General features: G+C 36.3%; 1 protein-coding gene across 1 annotated transcript in view; it reads left to right on the top strand.

The window, feature by feature from the left end:
• Positions 1 to 3438: 3438 nt before the first annotated feature.
• The window catches only part of LOC125235174 (tight junction protein ZO-1-like), a 117625-nt gene continuing 102853 nt past the window's right edge, over positions 3439 to 18210 (top strand). Inside the window, 1 exon segment of the mRNA XM_048141671.1 lies at positions 3439 to 3665. The gene's annotated coding sequence lies outside the window, so the exon portion shown is untranslated.

Consider the following 18210-nt stretch of genomic DNA (forward strand, 5'->3'; position numbering starts at 1 on the left):
TGTAGTTCGAGCAATTTTCCACAACTTGACGTACTATAATTACCGCCAACTTGCATGTAGTACGTATGAGCGCGTTTTCCGACCCGATATCGGACGTACGAGTAGATATACCTATATTTAATAGGGATGATGTCAAATATGTCATCTTTAATATGTTGGATATCGATCCTACATCCGATATCGGACTGGATAATGTGAAAAAGGTTCTCTTACAATTGTTTTCTTGTCATAAACGATAAAAACTGCAGTTACTCGTATTCCAAAGAGCCATTGAGATAGATATCGGCTTTCAGCACTAACTGGGTTGACCTAGATGTGGGGCGCGGTGCACTCGCCAAAAATACGTGCCTACATCAAGCTGGAGATTTTCTCTATTTTTTTTCTGGAGGATTTGATGGAAAAATACTGGCCATAAGTACTCGTGCAGTTGGAAAGTTATATTATACCCTGTGCAAGCAACTTTTTCAGGAAGCGCAAAAATTGTAATATGTAGACACAAAGAAGAACTTTTAAATTGTCTTTGCATTTTTGAAACGACGAAATAGGCCTTAAGTACCAAAGAATAATTGTTGTAATATTAGGGTGCTTCCTCAAAGTACAAGTACAGAAGGCTTACGACGTGTCTTGCGACGTCGCGCGACCGTCGCCGTCGCTTCTCACACTTCCATATCGATAAGGTTTGATTTCGTATGCGTCGCATCGCCGTCGCGCGACCATCGCGCGACCGTCGCCCACGAAAGCCACGGCGTTACTGTCAACGGGCTGCGTGCGATATTGAGTCAATATTGGCTGCGTTGATTAATCTATGTTTCTATGCACTTTGGAACTAGCTACATTAGGTACCTAAATATGTTTTGGAAGTAAAGTTCAGTTTAATTTATTAGAACCCATGTGTACCTTTACAACATCATGCTCATCAATTAAGTTAGATAAGTTAGTAATAAGTACTTATAAGTCCGGGTATTTTTTCATTCGCCAACAAACTGTTCCGCAGTTTGGCGAAGTCATTGTAAGTCACAGTAAATTAAAAAACATGTAATCCACTGGGTAACAATAAAAGGTAACTTAAACAAGTAACACAGTATAACCTAAATGTGCACTTACCGAACATGATGCGCGGATCAATGCCTGACTGCTCCCAATTTAAGTTTCTAGCCAAACCTAGATTAAGCCTAGGTTAGTATACATACACAGAGGACTCGCCTCACGAAATTGTTTTATGGCAACCGAACCCTTAGGAATGGGGTCGGCATCAAAATAAGTTTTTCAATTTCTCACACCGTATATCAAAACCACCAAAACACTGTGTTCCAAATCTGTAAACGCCAACCTCCATTAATGTGAAATCGAAGGGAGATCTTTTGAGAGCGTTTTCTGCACGAAATCTGGTATATATTAGCTTCCACGGATACAAAAATACATTACGAAGTACATATAATACTTAGTAATAAATACATCATGAAATAAATACATCAAGTGATGTTGTGATCAGGATCACTGATCACGACCAACGCTGAAGTACCATGCCTTAGCCCGGACTCAGACCATATATAGCCTAAGCTTGTTATCCTTTATACTGGTAGGCCATTTCTTTGTATGTAACTGGAGTAGCACTCAGGTCGACTATCCCCTGTTTCTTTAGCGTCCCACCCACGATGCCGTCTACCTTGATACCCAATTCGGCCGTTATTCCCGGGGGCTAAAGCTCTTTTTGCTCGGTAAACAGAAATTAAAGTGCATAGTCCGTACCTGAACTACTACAGTGGTTACATATGCAATAGGCCTGCTTTCAAATGAAAAGTAGGTCACACAGACCCACACTCATTTTAAATAATAAGGATAAGTATTCCACTATTTTTTTTATTACTTGGGCATCCTGATTTTTGACAGTTCCATGTACTCACTAATCGACGGAAGTCATCAAAATATTTTAGAGCACTACGTCAATATTAATATTCAGTAGGTATAAGTACTTAGAAACAACAACAATTCATTTCAAAATTATCTGACATGATACGAATTCGGAAAGCATCTTCCAAAATAGCTACGACGGACTCATCAATCAATCAATCAATTCTTTATTTTGTTAAACATAGGTTACAGAAAAGGTGATAAATACATTAATGGCAGCGCTATTCTATGTTTTACCCACTATGCGGGTGTACAAAATTTTCATCTTACGTGTTTTTAATTTTTGATGACTGAATGTTTCCTCAGCAATTGTCGATCACCGTTTGTTTTTGACCAATTGACAGTCCTATCCTGAATTGAGGGCGGGCAGCCATCAAGTTAATAAGTTTATTCAGTTCAATCGTGATCGTGACCAGCGATCCGATTAAAATTGCGTGAGAATAAATCTTCTTGAAGCCATAGACTGATCAATTGTTTACTTAAAGACTAGGGTGAATTATGCTCTTACTGCTCTTAGTTGGTAGTTAAAGTCTGTTAAGCGTCAAGCCATTGCTGCCGCTAGAAAAAGCAACAAATTTTGAAAATGAAGGTTACTTCATTTACAAAGACATACAGTGAAAAGTGAAGGCGAACTTACCCATTTCAGAGGTCTCTTCCAGTTAACCTTTGAAATGTATGGCAGTGGCACGAATATGTACCGTCCCATAAAAAAATAATTTTGCGCATTTTTAGTGACTAACTTGTTTGACCGGCTGTTCATTCTTAACCCTTAACCGGGTGAGTTAAAAAATATGATCAGTTTGAACTTTTAGCGATGTCAATAAAGTAGAATATTATATCCGCTATCAACAGCTGAATTAATAATGCAGTAAAAGGGTTAATTTAATTCAAATGATGCTGTCAAAAACCGTGTAAGTGGACCTACTGTATTTTGTACACATGGCGCTCAAATGCAGTATGCGCCTGAACTTTTATTGCTATTCTATATAAATAACCAGCTATCGGGTCGTTACGGTTTGATTCGGCTCCGCCGTTAGGGGAACTACGAGTTTACAACTTCTTTATCTTTTAAATTACACTTGGATTTTGTTCAAGATTCCTATTGTTTTTTTCTTCTTCAACGATTGCTTCCAATATACAAAGTAGGGGTATCTTTTTTAATCAGACACAACTATTCCATGTGAAATAAAATAATTACATACCTAATATATACATACATATGTATTACTCGATTTCAGTTTTGCAGCAATGACTAGAGTAGGTAAGTTAAGCTAATTATAAGTATTCAATTATCCTATTAGCTACTACGGCTTGTACTTGAGGTGGTTACCATACAACTTGTATTCGGGCATTCGTATGCACGCGAAGGTATCCTAAAATAAGCCTAACAAACCGTACAATTTATGAATAATAAAGTTCTAAACATCAAACTGGAAATTATCTTTCTAATGCTAAAATAAATAGTCATATCTATATAAATAAATCTTTTCTCTAAGCGTGGCTGGCAGACGGCCGAACGGCGCGGCGCCCAGTCGATGAGGGCGGCCCGACGCGTCGCGTCGCGGGCGGACGAAATTAAAAAGTTAAGCATTCGGAAATCGAACGTTCGAAATTTGAACTTCAAGTTCAAATGTAGCGTAGTGATGCGACACGAAATACCGAATACCGATTAGTGTAGTGTGCAGTGAAGTGAGAACCGAAACGTGTGCGAAATACCTAGTTTTAATGCGGTATAGGAGTTAACTAAACTAGCGGTTTGAATTAAGCATACCTAATCATAACCAAGTATAATTTGTTAATTAATGTTCTTACATAAATTTTCTATCATTGCTTTTACAGATCCTGAGTAAATACCTACCTAAACCTAGAGAGACCTTTCAACCTACTTTTACCGAGGCCTGTAAATGTGTGAGATGTTTAAGTTCTTAGTAATACAAAAGGCACATACCTCAAATACCGGCGTAACTCGACGGAGCAGATAAATTTCAGCATTATGATTACCTGCCTACAGTAAAACTTTTGCCATTTATTCTAACTACTTTCCCCAAATGAATGACGCAAAGCTCTGATGTCTAATTAAGGTAAACGACGCTGTTAGCATTAGGTATTCCAGTATTTAAACAACCATAGGGCCTATTTGCACAGTGCGAGAACTCGCAAACGAGTTTAATTACATTGCGGTATTTTATTGGTGTGCTGAACCGGGGTAACCTAACAGTTCGCAATGTAACTAATTAAAATTTCATGCGAGTTCACGCGGCGTGTAAATAGGACCTTATTTTAGTGACATTTCTTTGACGAATTGGTAGTAAATTTTGATGACAATCGTTATTTTTGTAAAAGACAAAAATGATAGATAGTACCACTTACTAAAGATGTTGATGAAATTAATTATAACACTTATTCTTGTTTTTATTATGCAACTCATTTGTGAAACTGAAACCAAAAATCAAATTCATAATAACTGAAAATCAAAATTTTGTTATTTTACATCTTGCCCATTCGGACGACGGAGACGTACCTACCTAATTCAAGAAAAATCGATTTCCGTTTTTTGCGACAGTATCGCTGGTATCAACAATGGAATAGGAGAATTAGGAGATAGGAGCTATTATGCTAATAAACTATAGGTAGGTAATTAAGTACCTAATAGGTAGAATGCTAAAAATGTTAGGAATTCCAAGTGCGCTCTACAGTGCGCAAACGCATCTTCAAACACGAAACGAAAGTATTAGCAGGCGTAATAAAGAGGAACAAACGTATAAATAAACGGAATACGTTGACCCGGCGCCGGATCCGCCAATAACACAACTGGGGTAATGTTTGCGCTAATTGTCTAACCTGCGAAATGTAGACCGGGTGTCTTTGTGTTTAGATGCGTTTTGGTGGCACACTTTTGACTGTTTCTCTATTTTAATTCATAGGTATTTTAAAGCTGCCAATTTTAAATAATGATTTTCAAACTTAATCTGATACAAGGTACTTTCAACCGAATATTCGGCGTACTGTCAGCCAAAAACGTGGTTTACCAGTTACCACTTTTCGACCTTATGAGTTTAAAATAGAGTCGAAAAGTGGTAAACCACTTTCTTGTGGCTGACCGTACCTAACTAACAAGTGAATTTTTTTGTTTCATGTTTGTTTTTCCCTTATATTTGTTGTTTTTACTCGCAGTGCTTAATACGTTATTTTTTACAATTTATGAGTTTCTGGTACAAATGAGCGTTGATTTAGGTATTAGAAAAAATCCATTTCACTTTTTCTATCGATTGAAATCTTCCTAGGTATTTCCTATGTAGTATAGCTAATTATTTACCTCGGTTCCTCATAACTTTTCCGCATCTGAACTAGAAATATTCTAAAGCTTTTAGCAGCGCCCCAAAACTCAAAGTGCCTACAAGTAGTAAAAGCCCTGAACAGGCGTCGCGAACGCTCGAACACAAATAAGTTCCGCAGTATTTGCACATTACAGATAAGATAAGGGAACGCTGATGGACGGAAGACGAAGTTTTGCACCATTTCTGAGTTTATTTTCTGAGATCAAAGAATTAAGGGTGCCAAAAGGTATGAAATTATATCTGACTTTGCGCCAAGAAAAAAAAGTAGTACTTCGACTTCCTTAGCTGAATGAATTATAAATTGTGTTCAGATTTTAGACATTTGTAATTTAAAAAAAATTGGAAAACACTTCGATGATATTAACGCCAAATATTGGCATATTTTAGTTAACACATTACCTAATTAACTAGGTAAGCATTGTTTCGTTTTTATTTTCATTCAGTAACAGAAACTTAAAACACATTAGTAGTAGTAGAAATTACGTTTTCAAACATGATTTACAAAGTAAACTATTACCGTCGTTTGAATACATTGTTTACAAATAGCAGTTTGCTCACCGCAAGACAATGGTATTGCATGATGGAGTAAGACAAGACGTAATGTTTACAACTCCTACCAATTCAATGAATGAGCAGCTCAACGAATGGACAAAACCATCAATGACACGAAATATCGCAATCAAGTTGACAGAAACCGTTTTTATGAGGTTTGGGACATCACATCACTAATTTTTCACATGGGTCGATCATTGAAAGTATTGAAACACTAACTTTTAAAAAAGATACTGTTTAAAAGTACTTATGGCAGCAATTTCGGCCATCGCGTGTCTATCTAATACGAGTAGGTACCTACCTAAGCTGTCAGGTTCAAGCTGTCTATTAATTAGGTACATATGTTTTATTTCGTTTTTTTTTAGGTTTGAGTGAGATGGCTCACTGATCCAACTCTCTTATGTTAATACGATTAACTGAGCACCTCTCCATATCAATAGTATTCTAATAGTTTACTCGATTATGTGGTTTGCTTGCCAATTTAAATCGGTAGAGATCTTATTGGTCAACATTAATTTGGACAAGACATCAATCAAGTCAATAGACTAATGATTCGCAAGATTTATGCGCTAGTTAAATAAAGTAACTAGATACCTATCAAGGCAGCTCAATGAAAAAAGTGACCATCGAATGAAAATCTGATCGTTCAATTACTCCTGTAGGTACTTTACTTAGTTAGCTCGTTGTTGAATGTAAGGGATCAGCCACATCTAAGAGACGCATGTCCTGAGGTGCGGAACGGACGTCCGCGCCACGCCGCCTGAATGTAATTCAAAAAACGTCTCCTCAGTACATTTTGTATAGGAAGGACGCAAGACCATAGATTTAGAATTATTAAACTAGATTGTTTAGTTAGGTCAAAAAGTGTGTCCACATGAGAGGTAATTGTTTGGGCTGGTGTCCCTCTCGCACTTGCTGACAATGTCAACATTATTCAGTGACGTCATCACTGTCATAAATTGGGGATACCAGTCAATTTTCAAAGTTACTACTAAATCTACTAATACCCATTTGAACATATTTTTTGATAATACAAATCTTTGATTTATTGGCATCAAAATAATTACATTATAATTATTTCCCAATTCTTTGAAATATATCGAAACCCTACTTTGAATATAACACTAAAATAAAATAAGAAGTTTTAAAGTCAGGTAATATACAGATAAAAATACTACTACTATGGTAACCTCATTAACACTGGTCACACGTGCGAGAGGGACACTAGCCCAAACAATGCCCTCTCATGTGGACCGTTTTCGCTAGTCTGATACGATCAACTTTCTCTCTCGGTGATAAGGTTCAATTTAGTATGGCAAAAATGTGATTGAGCTGTCCCCTGTAAAGGTCTTTGCGTAAGACGCGTCCCAGATGGCGTGGTTACATTCAGGCGGCGTGGCGGAGACGTCCGTTGCGCGCCCCGAGACACGCGACGCTTAAGTGGGAACGCTGCCTTAGATAACAAAAAAAACTATACACTGACTAAAAACTTGCGAAAATTTCTACTATCGGACCGAGCGTGAAGTCGCGGGAAAATTTCAGCTTCACACGACCAAAATGTAAAAGTAGGTACCAGCCAATTCATGTTTTCGGGATTGGCCCTAAGTCCCATAGTAAAAATTGGTCTGTTAAACATTAGTTTTCGTACATTTAGACGTATATGTCTATTGTCTAATCTATCTCTAATAGCTTTATTATTTGTTTTTGTTACTATGTAGGTACTTTCATCAAATAATTAACTAAGTAGTCTAAGTACTAAGTTAGTTACATATTTATATTCAGGAATGGACGTATATCCGGTATTTTTAATTGCTACATACAATATGTTTCTTTTACACAATAACGTCAATAACCCTAACAATAAATTAGTTTCCTAATCTCATACTGTCTGTATTAACCTTTAAAGTTCTTACGACAGTCGGAGTAACCCGTTGGGACAATGGTTATTAATTTGTTAAAGTAACAGTGGCTGTCGGCACAGAGCGGGCCAATAACAATAAATCTGTCAATGAACGAACGGCTTCAACTAACTGGCCGACTATTTTCTACGTTTTACTAATAAAACTAATAAAATGACAGTTTCGTAGATTATTTTCTACGAATGTCGTTTGTTTCGGTGTTTGTCTATGGCCAGAACATAGCGCTTTGTAGGAAGTGTCTTAAAGTTTGTAAACAAAACAAGGTTGAATGTGTTCGTAAATCCATTATTTATATTTTTCACTTTTTTTTAAATAATTTCAGCTGTTACATGATGTTTTATTTAAAAGTGACACGTTTTATGTCAAATGTTATGTTCTGTCTTAGTTTGAAAACTATAAATCGACAAGAACGGTATAGGCAGACCAAAATAAAATCATGTCAAAAAAAACCGGCCAAGAGCGTGTCGGGCCACGCTCAGTGTAGGGTTCCGTAGTTTTTCGTATTTTTCTCAAAAACTACTGAACCTATCAAGTTCAAAACAATTTTCCTAGAAAGTCTTTACAAAGTTCTACTTTGGTGATTTTTTTCATATTTTTTAAACATATGGTTCAAAAGTTAGAGGGGGGGGGGACGCACTTTTTTTTCCTTTAAGAGCGATTATTTCCGAAACTATTAATATTATCAAAAAATGATTTTAGTAAACCCTTATTCATTTTTAAATACCTATCCAACAATATATCACACGTTGGGGTTGGAATGAAAAAAAAATATCAGCCCCCTCTTTGCATGTAGGGGGGGTACCCTAATAAAACATTTTTTCCCATTTTTTATTTATGCACTTTGATGGCGTGATTGATATACATATTGGTACCAAATTTCAGCTTTCTAGTGCTTATGGTTACTGAGATTATCCGCGGACGGACGGACGGACGGACGGACGGACGGACGGACGGACGGACGGACGGACGGACGGACGGACGGACGGACGGACGGACAGACAGACATGGCGAAACTATAAGGGTTCCTAGTTGACTACGGAACCCTAATTACGCAACCCACAAAGTAACCAATTTTACCACAAAAAATTTGTTGACGCGTCATTCTTTTTAATTCTACCAGACAGCCCGATTCGTTTTCGGCCAGCCCTTTTCTTTTTTTTAGGGTTCCGTACCAAAAAGGTACAACAGGAACCCTTATGGTGCGACTCTGTCCGTCTGTCTGTCCGTCTGTCACATTGTTAAATATCTCGAGAACTACTTATGCTATCGATATGAAATTTGGAATAGTTATAAACATTGTGAACCTCTACAAGTTGAACGTAATTTTTTTTTTAATTAATTAATATAAATGATAGAAAATGGCCAAAATGAAAGGGGGGCAAACAGAAAATTTCAAGTAACTAGGTCAAGTGGGGTATCGTTAGAAAGAGCACAAATTGTACATATAAAAACTATTTTTTATAATTTTTTGGTTGTGGAAAAAAAATGTTTTTTGAAGGAAAATGTAAAAAAAAATACCGTTCCCCCCCCCTTATCTCCGAAGTTTACCAACATAAATTTATGAAATTTTCACCAAACATGGCTATTATAATGAATATTACAGGAAAAATAAAATCGTACACGTATCTTGAAAACTTTTTTTTTTATTTATAAAAAACCTTTCAGATTTACATTTTGAATTTCAACACCCTTGCGGGTGTTTATTGTACCTGTATTTTTTAACAAAATAATAATAAAATTACCTGCTTTCAAATAGAGGCAAAATGGTTAAAATTGGTTCACGCAATAATCAATTATTACATAAAAATCATCTTCCATACTAGCTCGCGCGCATTAGTTTACTCAATCTGCTGATAGATGTCGCTGTACGTTGAACGCTCATTTCCTACATCGCGTTTTTCCTGATATAATGAGGTCGGTTCAGGAGCGTCCTTGCGACATGTCGGAAGTCGAATAGTCTTGATTTTATTTGGACGTTGTCTAACAATAACATTGTATATTAAAATATTACTTGTTATGTGAGAAATTGAGTCTTGAGGGATTTAGTCAAATCTGTAGAGTTCTATGAATAACATTTTGATGATTCAACTATTGAAAGTTTGTACGGAACCCTCGGTGAGCGAGTCCGACTCGCACTTGACCGGTTTTTTTTCTAATTCCCAGAGCCGTATTAGTTTCGGCCAGCCATACGCGAGTTGTCACCGAGACATCCGGATATAGAACGGTTGCGTAGACGTCTGCCCTAATTGACGGATTCAAGTGCAAATTACGACCGTTATGATATTTTTGGAATTGGAAATGTCATTGGCTCGGATCTAAGGGGAAATCGTGTTTCTAGTTATTGGGATCATAATGTTATTTTTGGAAAACAAAATTTTGTTCTTTGTATATCTTATGTTTTTAAGGGCGTTAGGTGCAGTCCGGCAAAAAGAATTTGTCACTAAATGAGCCAAAACAAACTATCCCTTTCTTTTGGGTATCAGTATCTATTTACCAGCGTATTTTAAGACACAATCTCAGCCTAAGTTAGAAATGAAACCTTGCCTATAAAGTATAAGATTAATATTTAATTTTCTCCTAGAAGATAATCATGAAAAGCATTAGCCTTAGTCAACATTAAATTTCTAGTAACTTTTATCATATGACAATAATGAGAATCAACTGATACCTACCTACATAGGTGCGAGCAGAGTTTAATAATAACAGGATAATCAGGAATCACAAATAAACTTCTGCATCTCCTGCGAAAACGTTAGCTTTACAACTGAATTACTTTATTTACATATAAAGTACCCTTTTAACAAGAATGTTTCACCTCCACTTTCGTTACACGCCTCTTCCTACTTAAACATCAAGACACTAACCAGCACAGCCGCTGCATATTAGTTTAACAACATTATTGACTCAACTGACTAAGTCAACATACGCATTACTTACGGTTATCTTCCTTCTCTGGTCGGTACAGTTAGAAAGGGACAGGGAATTGTAGGAGTTGGTACTGTTGGTAGTATCTTCGGAAGTGGTCTGAGTCATTAGAAAGATTACTGTTTGTTATCTAAATGTAGTGTTAGATTTTCTCACGATGTTGTTACTTGTCGATTTTGAAGTAAGTATATTTCCTGTATAAGTACATACCTAGTAGCCCTTACCAACCGAAAATATCGAGGTTTCCTAACTTAATTTTGAATTTTAATGACATGTGTTAAAATTGACAATTATTTGTTAACAACTCCCTAATAACCTCACGATCGTATCCGCTCGGGTGTAAAGGGGTAGTCACAATAATATTACTTAGGTGCATGATGTGATGTCTATCAATTCTAGTTAACTATACCTCTACTAATTTAATTTTCTCATCAATGATAAATGAGGAAGGAAAGAGTGAAAATCCGAAAGAAGAGTGCCAAAACGACTAACATTGCTTTCAAATAAATTAATGATATGGCCAAATAAGATAATGTTTTGTGACTGTTAGAAACAAGTTTCCAAATACTTATATGTCTGCGAGCTTCTCCTATCCACACAAAAAGCCATAATTAACTATCAAGATAGAACTTCGAACGCCCATATTGAAGCTAATGTATGTGACAATACCCCTTCAGATAAACGACTAATTCCTGATACCAAGCATACAAATGGCCAACTACAGATCGTAACAATCATTTCACTGATTGTCTGACCAAGTTGTAACAATAAACGTTATCTCCATCGAGATTTCAATGAATTGTCTTGAACGGGATACCGAATCGGGGAGTCAATTGTAGGGATTTTGAGTATGCGGGTAACCTGTCAATGGAAATAAATGGCATGGGATATAACTGTCAGTGTTATTTATTTGGCAGGTTAGTAACCATGTACGATTATGGAATTTGGCAGAATAGTAACGATGTACGATTTTGGATGGGTACAGTAGCAAAAGAATATTTAGCTCGAAACTACATATAATTTAGGTAATATCTGATTTCAGTGATTTGAGGACCATTTCAAATTGTTCATCTATATATTCAGTTTAGCATTTGTAAAAATAATTTATTTAGCTTAACATTTGTAAAGAATATCCTAATTTTACTCGTATTTAATCTTTATTGCACAAAAGAAAAATCTTGCAGTACAAAAAGGCGGACTTAATGCTTTAAGGCACTATCAGTCTGATATTGGCTCATCACATGTTCCGAAGTCTGCTTGATCTATTATTTAGCGCCCATCAGATCCCATATAACCATAATCGGTCGCCGTTCCTACGCAAATCCTCCTATTTTGTGTACACACAGGTCTTCGGGTCTCAATGCTTAGTCGCAGTACGGTCGACGTTTAATCGCGGCGACCCAAATGGGGACGATTGGTAACAGGCACAAATGGTCACAGAAGTGACAGAAGTGTGCACTACGCGTGCACACATTGTTACCGTTTGGCGACTACTTTCCCAAAATCATTCGTTCATTTCATTCTTTTCAAATGGCGACTGTCAGAGACGTCAAAGTAAAAAAGAAATAAAATCATTTGACATTAAAATGTAATGGCATAAGAATTTGTTAAAGATAAATATTGTTTGCATTTGTAATATAATGTGGGCTAATTACCATGGCCAATTAAATTGCTCGAGTGATTTCATAAAATAAGTCTAAATTTATCAACGCGCCATCAATTTACATCAGTTTAACCAGTAATAATATTATTGACTACTCGGTGTTTGCGTGTTATGTATATTGATTGGTGAAGTTTTAGTGCTCCGGTGCATATACTATACTGAAATAATAAAAATAATGCCTAGAAAACCAATAAAGTTGTTAAAATATGGATTAAGACGGTAATATTCCATGTAAAAAACAGTCGCCAAACGGTCACCAAACGGTCGACAAACGGTCGCAAAATGGTCGCAGCGTACACGCGTGACCGAAAGCAGTGAATATTTATTAATAATTTTTTCCAGGTATCCTCAAACTTTATAAACAATTAAATATGCCGTCGTACTCAGTTGCCCTCACTAAAGAAGATTAAAAAAAAATTGTAACGTGCGTACCGAGCTGCTGGGTTGTAAAGGATCGGGGATCGTATTATTATGGTCTTCTATAGAGCAACTAGTATTTTGCGGCATTTCACAATTGACACTTGTTGAAGTAGTCGTCATTAATATTAATATCAACATTAATTTCAGCGATCTGTACTTCTTTTGTCAAGATTTTTGTATAGATTTTTGTATAGATCGTATTATTATGGTCTTCTATAGAGCAACTAGTATTTTGCGGCATTTCACAATTGACACTTGTTGAAGTAGTCGTCATTAATATTACTATCAACATTAATTTCAGCGATCTGTACTTCTTTTGTCAAGATTTTTGTATAGATAAGTGTCTACAAATTTGTATTAAAGAGACATAAATAAAACTTAGTAGAGTAAATAATGTGTTTTTTTTGTAACCCAAACAAAATACTTGTAGATACGAGTGCGGAAAAGAGGAAAATCGATACGAGTAGCGATATATTAATACACGAACGAAGGGAGTGTTTTAAATCGACACGAGTTGTGAATGTCCTTTTCGCACGTGTATCGTACGACGATTTTCAGTACCTAAATCTAAGCTAAGAGTTTCGACCAGACAAGAAATGAATCATTGCTTGATTTGCTCGCACTACTGCGTTAAAAAAGCAGCATCTGTACTGAAAAAAACTATCATAGCGCAACAGAAATTCTATTAATATCACAGTAAATACTCTATTTCATTTGGTTCCTACTTTTATTGTGTAAAGCAACACTACACTTCATTTTTATCAATAAGAATTAAAAATTATATATTTAATACATTAAGTAACTATAAAGTGCTTATCTATTTGTATTATCATTCTGCACTTTTCTTAACTTTCCTACATTTCTATAAAATGTCGAAGAGTGCTTAAATGGTCGTCGTCGTTTATTATTATTTAATTCGCTCATATTTAAATGATTCAAAGCAACCAGTCCACAACTTCACAAGACAGTTTGAGAAACCTTCGTATTTCAGATTGTCATTTGTGGATACAGTGGTTTAGGAGCAGTTCGGTAATCAGACCTACACATGTGTGTACAAATTCTGTCAATGTCACTGTCAGAAACCGTTCTGACAGTGACAATGACAGCCCCAAATTCGTCCACATGTTGTTACCGTTATGTGTGCAAACGTCGACTAATAAAGTGTCGTTAAAAGTCATTGTGACACATTTTGTTACCGTAACGAGTGCACACGACGACTACATTTTGTTATTGTATCAATACGGTCGCATTGTTCGCACGACGTTACCACGCGTTATGTCACATTTGACAGTTAGTTACTGATTTGAAGATTTTGCGACTGAAATGGTTGTATGGGATTAATTAGGTAAATGCTCTAAGTAGTGTCACTAAGTACATCCATTACTGTGGGTTATTGGTTATACAAATGATATCGTAGTGTTTGATTTTCCCACGTTTCAGTTACTTGTCGATTTAGAATCAAATTAAGAATGTAATAAATATGCCCGGTAATATTTGCCACATTTTTTTAGAAAACGACGAACTTCGGCTAGGAATACAAATTACAAAGGTACAGCTTGAACTAAATCTTGGACATCGTAGCATGAAAAAATATCTGACCATCATACTAAGCGCTTCATATATTTTTCAGGTGCTTCACTGAATATTGTTAAACAAGACTGTACCTGCATCTGCAATATCACACTGCCTTTGCCTTGCCTGCTTAGGTACTCTATAACATCTGACTTCACTATACCGGTCGATCTTAAGCTTAATGTAAGATTCTTATTATATAATCATAACTATACAATCTGAGCATTGATCCCAATAACAATCACACGAAATTATTTTAAGAAATCCGGAAACCTGCCGACATGTTACATTTAATTATAAAACGCGACAGTTTGGGGCAAGAGCTAACGGAATGTACTAAAAATACCGAAATGACGCTGTTGATGTCATTTAAAAAGAACATTTTTGGTGACTGAGATGAACAGACTACGAATTAGAATTTATGGATGTTGTTAATTTTTGTATAAGAATAGTTTTCTGTAATTGAAATCAACAGAAGATTGAGCTGTCAAGAAAGCAAGCCGTGATGTTTTTACAGTTTAATTATTTTTAACGCTTCTAACTTGGATACATGAAATCCACTCTACCCGCTTAGGAAATAAATATATAAATAAATATATCAAAATCCGGCATTTGAATTAATATTACTGATCAATGCATATTTGTACGAAAGGAAGTTTTGCATTTATTGGCAGGAACAAAATGTGGTAGCCAAGCCATACTAATAGCGATAACAATACCATACGACATTTCATAAAATTTGGTGCGGAACCTGCAGTCAGTGCAAGAAATCTAGACTTATTTTTGTGTGGTTTTCCGTCAAGCGTTCTTAAGCTTCATTTGAAATAATTACATGATATAAAGCCACTAAAGCCTCATTTGTTTTTATTATTGTTTCAAGACGCTTAGCTTTTGGAGTAGAGTAACAATACTTGTTAAGGTATTAAACAAAAACAGATTGGCGCAATTTATACCTACAACATGACAAACAAATCCCACGTTCGACACATTACTAATGACAGAATAAATAGTAATTTATTGTACAGACATGAATATCTATACGACCAGACTTAAATACGCCTACTCGAACCAGTGAACAGGGACCTTTAGTTAAGTACTATAGTAGTCGCCACAGTTCCTATACAACTAACAGCTGAGTGCCTAGCCAACATCATAATCAGTTAGGCTTCGTAAACGTATTGTAGTTAACTCTCTCTCCCTATCGCTCTTTTGTAGTGGCGCGACAGAGCCAAACTGCATTTCTTGCGACGGCTGTAGAGTGTGAACAAGATAAAATTATGAGTTCGGACACTTCATTTTTCGTTTAGTGTATTTGTTTTTAATAAAATGGACACAGCTCATGTTTGGTTATGGAGGTGAATCAGAGGACCAGCAAAAAATGCGCAATGAACCGTAATCTCATACGGGTCGCTTGGCTTTAGATATTTTGGAATAGAAAAAGGTTGAGAGATAAAAATAATTTTATTTATAACTATGATAAAATTCAAAATTAAATGTACTTTATAAACTGTTGAGGCATCGTTTATAATTTATATAGTACATTTTAAAAAAACTTTCTAATCACCAAATTGAGATCAAATTTACATTTTAAAGCTCGAGACAAATCATGTCAAATTACTTTTTATCCAAGACTAATATTGTCACGACTACTAACGTGGTCAAATCTTGTAAAATCGGTCATTCGTACGTAGTCAGCGATACACTGTGACGTCTGTGACTAACGTAGTAATCATGGTGTAACTAATTATCTGCGGTTCTGAACAAATTCCGTATTCTAATACATAGTCTACAGCATAGTAATAATATCATGAATGGTGTCAACTAAGTAGTGGAAAAGAAACATTAATGTCAAGCTTAAGTAATTTAATTATCATTAATTTCAAATAAATATACCATATACCTACTCTTTAAGTAGGACTAATTCCAATAAGGCCTAGTTACCCTTTGGGTTGGAAGGTCAGATGGCAGTCGCTTTCGTAAATCTAGTGCCTACGCCAAATCTTGGGATTAGTTGTCACTGCGGACCCCAGGCTCCCATGAGCCGCGGCAAATGCCGGGATAACGCAAGGAGGACGATACCTACTCTTTAAGTGTAGTTAGAAACATGTCATATTGACGACTGTACTGTCCTCCTTTGATATATTATATCAAAGGAGGAATTCTGTAATAAATAAAACAACTATTTCTCCGTACGGCATTATCCGACCTCACACACTTGGTACCATGTTGACAGCAACTGAGTGTTGCCAGCACACCGCCATTTATTGGAATACCACAACGACCATAAAAAAACTGGCTTACCTAGATGTCACGGCGGCAAAATGAAGTCAGTTAAAATCTGTTTTTAAATATCCCTACAACATCCCTGAGAAGAGCAAACCTCTAGATTAAACGGATAACCTAACTTCTTTTATAACCCAGGATACAACATCCTGGCGCCATGTGACAAGAAATGTATTACGAATGAATGTGGAAGGTCATAACAGGAGAGGAAAAAAAACCCAAGGTGGATGGACGGTCAGAGATGATATAAAACGAAAGCAAGTCAACGATGAGATAACGCCGACAGACAATAGAAATGTATGAGAGAGGAGGACATGGTCCAACCCCCAATACCCCAATTATGACTGGCGAAGGGCAGGCGAATGTTGATAAGTTGATAAAAAGAGACGTAACTAAGGGAGCACCTATTTATGACCATACCCAATCCGTTCTATAAAACACGAGAATCCTGCTCTTTCAGACAGATCTGATCGCTTATATTATGACCCACATCCAAGCTATGATTAAACTAAACCTACAAACAGTCCCTATGATTTGGCGTGGTAATTACTACGATGAGAAAATAGACATCAACAAAGTAGTCCATGAATCAGACTTCAGCTTCATAGACAGAAATGTCAAGAGACGAGTCTCTTCTTAGAATTTCCCGGTCATCGACTACTCACTTAGAACATAATAATATCGTAGCACAAATTGGCAAAGACCACAGCAAGCAGCCTCAATCATGGTTGTCCTTGGATGAATCATTAAAAAAATATTATAAAAAAACAAACAAAAAAACGTGCTAGTGAGCTTTCGCACGGTACATCGTTTGATTCGAAGTCCACGTATTTACGAGTAGTTAGGCAGTGTAGGTTGGTGAGATATAAAAGGCTATGTTATTATTATATATACTTATTACTTACTCAGTCATGACATGATTTTGGTACGATACCTATCGTAAGTTTAGGACTCACACTCGCATTAGGTACTACGAAAGTGACTACCTTACAGTGGCGGGGCTAAAAAGGGGTTTCTGGCATCTGTTTTGTATGGACTTCTACAGATACGAGAGAATTTTAGGGAACCCGTTGGGAATCGAGTTGTATCGACGCTCCGCCACTGCTACCTTAACGTCTAAAAAAATATCGTTCTCTTATACAAATGCATATTATTGTTTCGTGTAAGTACGAGTACATACGAATAAAGCCAAGAATATGTGCGAATAAGCAAATCTCCTTAAAAGCGTGTGAACATAACAATAAAACAAAGTGTTAAGACGGACGGAATAATGTTTACCCAGATCAATCTGAGGAACACCCTTTCTGCGAAATGCTTTTTGAGTTCAATGAACCTACGAATGTAGCTAAATGCAAAAAAGTATAAGTACCCACTTAAGCTATAAATATTATAATAGTATGTAATTAGAAGTAGAGGGGAGACCAAGGAGAGCGTATTATGACCCAAATAAAGGAAAAAATCAACGTTGTGTCGTATCAGGAAGTCAAAAGGAAGGCAGAAGACCGGCACGCATGGAAGTTGCTCCACCGACAAGAGTCCAACTCTTAAATGATTGATGATGATGAATTAGAAGTAGAAGCTGAACATTCAAAATTAATATTTAATATTGTCTTCGGTTAGCGCGATA

The sequence above is a fragment of the Leguminivora glycinivorella genome, chromosome 1, assembly GCF_023078275.1.
Source record: "Leguminivora glycinivorella isolate SPB_JAAS2020 chromosome 1, LegGlyc_1.1, whole genome shotgun sequence".
Lineage (NCBI taxonomy): Eukaryota > Metazoa > Arthropoda > Insecta > Lepidoptera > Tortricidae > Leguminivora > Leguminivora glycinivorella.